Below are 4,537 nucleotides of genomic sequence, written 5' to 3' on the forward strand. Positions count from 1 at the left end.
TTTAATGCAATTCCTTGGCAACTTATTGATTAGTGATTAATTAGAGAACGTTTCCTAATTAGTCTATACTTAAGGAGGGATATGGTGGTGAGAAGCGTCTTCCACCCCATAACTAATTTATTGAGTCAAATAAAAGAATCTAAGTGTCAATGATCAATTCCAACAACTGAAGTGGATCCAATTCTTCAACTAGACTTTTCTTATTATTGAATCTCCTTTACTTTATTATTTACTTTACTCTATTGCTTTTAATTCTAGTTTAAATCATCAATCTCAAAACCCTCCTTTTATTTTATTTTCAGTTTATTTACTTGGTCTTGATAAAAAAAATAGGTAAGTATTAATTTTCTATGAATTCGATCATTTTATCATTATCTACAGTTATAAAATTGTGGATAATAAAAAAGGTTATTTTTTACCGGTTTCAACAACTGCACAGTCAAATAGGAACTAAATAGTTATTTATTTTAAAATTACAAGAATTAAATATTTACTATTTTGATATTAAATTAAAATAATTATTCTTTAGATATTATAGACACTACATAGCTATATTTTGAAATTATAGATATTAAATATTTATATATCATTAACTATTTTGTATATTTTTAAAAATAGAAAAATTAAATAATTAATTTTGCTTCTGAAAATATAAAATTATTATTATTTTATTTCAACCAAATTATTAAACCGATCCCAATCATAAACTGATTAGGTTATTCTTGCAGGGACTTGTCCCAATATCCCATTTCAAAACCGCCTAACTAACACCAATCAAGTATTAGCATTTTGTATATATATATATATGTATAAAATAATAGAAATCCCTGGTTGAATGAGTGGAACGCGTGATTCTACCTTCAAGGGGCTTTTGAAAAAATATAAAAAAAAACTTTAAGGGAAAAAAAAATTAGTGGAACCCATGATGTAAAATTGGCCCACCTACACGCATGTCTCTATACAAATAATAAACTTTCAAAATAAATAATTTTTTAATAAATTAATATATTCCATTTATTATAAAAATAAATTAAATATTTAATTTTATAAATATATTAAAAGTAAAATGAGTGATATTTCATAAATGATTATTTTATTCATAAATTTTCATAATCATTAATAAATAAAATTAGAATATCTTTAGAGTTGCTGATTTTAATAAGGATTCTTTTGTCTTATCATGAAACATTAATGGGAAAAATAAATAAAATTTTAGGAAGTGTTTAAAGAAACTAATATCTTAGAATTTTTTTTTAATTTATTTTTGAAATAAAGAAAAAAATATTAACAAGAATAAAATACTAAATAAATCAGAATGTAAATTTAATATAATTTTATTACTAAAGAAATTTTAATTGAATAATACTAATGTGATTTATAAAATTGGAGGATCTGTCTTAGGTATCCCAATCGAAGTAATATATAAAAAAACAGGTTGACTTATTGGCGTTAGTTGGCAGGCTAATGCGGTGCGTATAATATAAGAATTGAATCAACCATTTTATTATGAAGACATGCTTGCCTTGGACATTAAGCCACAATCATTTTTCCTTTTAATGTTAAATATGGGTGTTACTGCCTGATCAGCATAAATATATTAAATAAAGAAAACCTTCAGATGTTATTTTATTTTTAGAACCATGAATTTTTTAAAAAAAAAACAATCTATGTGTATTGATTATAAAATATTTTTATATGGAAAATAAAATTTTATTATAAAATGTAATTGATAACATAAATATAAATTACTTTTGCAATTAAAATGCATGTAAGTAAATAAGCCAAGTAAATCGATATTAATATACGAAGTTATTTTTAATAATAGAGATAACTATTTATAAATCACAAAACTTTTCAATATAAAATGATTAAAAACTCATTAGTTGAATCATGATAATCTTTTAAATCCTTTTAGAAAAAGATAATCTTTTATTGCTTGGCAAGTGTGCAAGGCCTACTATATTAGAAAAGTTAAAAACAAAAGCAACATCTAGTCTAAAATGAAAATTTAATTTAAAAAAATTTGTAATCTTGACTCTGAATTTTATCATTTATTTAGATTGAATTTTAGAAATTCAACTATTTAATCTCTAACATTTCACTATTTTAAAATAAAAATTCTTCTGTTCGCTTTAAGTTAATTAACTATTAATAGGATATAAAGTTGCCTTTCATTTTTTTTTTTTTCAGTCTCATTCTTTTATTCATTTTCCTTCTTCCTTCTTCCCCTTTCCTTACAAGAACAAAATTACTCTTCCTCTTATTTTAGCTAAACCAGAAAACATCACTGTGTTAGTTATTTTAGGTCTCGTCTTCCCATAATATTAATATGGAATTCAAATTTTTATTCACTTAATGAAAAACAGAAAAAATTTAAGAATTTCCATCCAAATGAATGCAAAGATAAATGAAAAACGTGGATTAAGCTACTTACTCTTAGCAGAGTTTCATTGTCCTTCATGATTCTATAACTCATTTGGCCTAATTTAGGATAGTGGTTATGAGATAGAAAAGGTATTAGGTACTCTTTTTACTTGGAGCTCATTGTTTAGAACAAGCATCGGTCCCTGCATGTATTTTTTAAATTATATCTTAATATATTTATTAAAAAATTTTTATTCAAGTAAATGCAATCTAAAATTAAACATGCACATCTAAAGAGTATGACCACTCAAATCATAGGAATCTATTAACCCTAATATATGAGGTTTCTATTTTATTTGACCATGACTACTCAAATCATAGGAATCTATTAACCCTAACATATGATGTTTCTATTTTATTTTATATGAGACTCTTGCATACAAGTAGTGCTTCTAAGCATACATAATTTCTAAGTTTGACTCAGCACCTTGCAAATGAGGGAGATCTCTAGGTTGCTAGCATGCGTTTGATTCCACTTTTTGTGATCATTGGCTTTATAAACCTCCTAGGATAGACCAAAGACTCTCCAAAAGAGATGAAACCTGATGCCAAAGACTGCCATATTCAGCCTTAGCAAGGAAGAAGCAATTTTGGCCAAAGGTTGGAATTCTTTCCTTCTTTGTTCATTCAAAATTCAAACCACATATTCCATAACCAAAGAAGCATAAAATAAGGAAAGAAAATATTCCAAATAACTAGAAAATAAAAGGTTCTTAAAAGGGAATCAAGCCAAATAGAGAATCCTTGTCCTAAAAGGAAAGGAAATCCCTTTCTAACTAGGAGAGAGTTTCAGCCAAGGGATAAGGAGAAACCTAACCACCACTTCTAATCTATCCTAATATAAAAACAATACATTAAAAAAATTAAAATAAAGATAAAAAAATAAGAGAACATAACAAAGAGAAAAAGAAAAGCATTAATAACAAAAATTGCCCTACCGCCACCTTAGCTCCCTGGTTTCCAGATTAGTATCAAATTTGTTAATTACGGAAAAAATAGCAAACAAACTCACAAAAATATGAAAATTTTCATTATTAAACTTAAAATATAGAAATAAAATATGGAAAAATAAGTGAGTCAAAATCAATTTTAGATTAAGTGGTAGCCTTCAAAAATCAATTGTCTCTGATAGTGGAAGATTGTGGGCATTGATATTGTATTTGATTTGGCATTAATATAGAGGTGTGAATGTAAGAAGCTCAAAAGGAAAAGTTTTAGTTCACTTCTCAATATTGAATTTAGACTTAATAATCACCTAATTTTATTTTTTAGAAGTCGAGTTATTGGTCATCAAATTTGTATCACGAGTTAGAACCATCAAGACTAACTCTGATTATCTTTAAAGTTTTGAAAAATAATATATTTTTTAAAAATTTGATTTTAGCAATTAATATATAAAAATTATATGAAATTTCATGAAGAATTAAATACAAATATTTGGAGGCTATTTTATGTGCCAATCAAAATAGAAACTCAGATAGAAATGGCTAGTTCTTACTAAATTAAAGCAAATTTGAAATGATGTTCATATACTTTTATGATTTGATAAAACTTTAACTTGATTCAACAATAGAAAATAGAAAAGTTGAAGAAGAAGAAAGAAATAGGCAAGGTGACTTGCTTTGAGAGGGATGAAAACCAAGGAGGCTTCTTAGCTTCCTAAGTTTGTTTTTCATTCTTTTAGGAGATTGAAAGAAAATTTTTAGCTACTGATAGAGAGGTTTGACTACCAAAAGAATGGGGTTGGTCTTCTTAGGGTTTTCAAAGGAAGTTGACCTAATCCTATAAGGAAAGAGATTTCCTTCCTTTTCAAGAGGATGGCCAATCCTCTCTCCATTTAGGTTAGAAAATAAGCTCTTTTAATTATTTTAAGGTTCCAAAAAGTCCTCTTAAAACCTTTAAAAATTATGCAAAAGACTCTGTATCTCTATTTGGCTCTAGCTTATTAAACCTTTGACACAAATAGGCATTATGTGGAACCCCACATCGATTGAAACAAGAGAATTTAAAGGATTTGCAATAGCTAGTTCAAAACTATAAATAACGCGAGTTAATCATTTTGAGTCAAGTAGCAAATAAGCCTAAAAATTATTTAAATTAGTTTTAGCTAGAC

At 26.3% G+C, this 4,537-nt stretch overlaps 1 non-coding gene across 1 annotated transcript; it reads right to left on the reverse strand.

Annotated features, from left to right (window-relative positions):
• Positions 1-4,155: 4,155 nt before the first annotated feature.
• LOC122722162 lies at positions 4,156-4,272 on the reverse strand. The gene has a single exon (XR_006349086.1). It is a non-coding gene; the product is annotated as a U6atac minor spliceosomal RNA (small nuclear RNA).
• Positions 4,273-4,537: the final 265 nt, after the last annotated feature.

Source organism: Manihot esculenta, chromosome 16 (genome assembly GCF_001659605.2).
Source record: "Manihot esculenta cultivar AM560-2 chromosome 16, M.esculenta_v8, whole genome shotgun sequence".
In the NCBI taxonomy this organism is placed as follows: domain Eukaryota; kingdom Viridiplantae; phylum Streptophyta; class Magnoliopsida; order Malpighiales; family Euphorbiaceae; genus Manihot; species Manihot esculenta.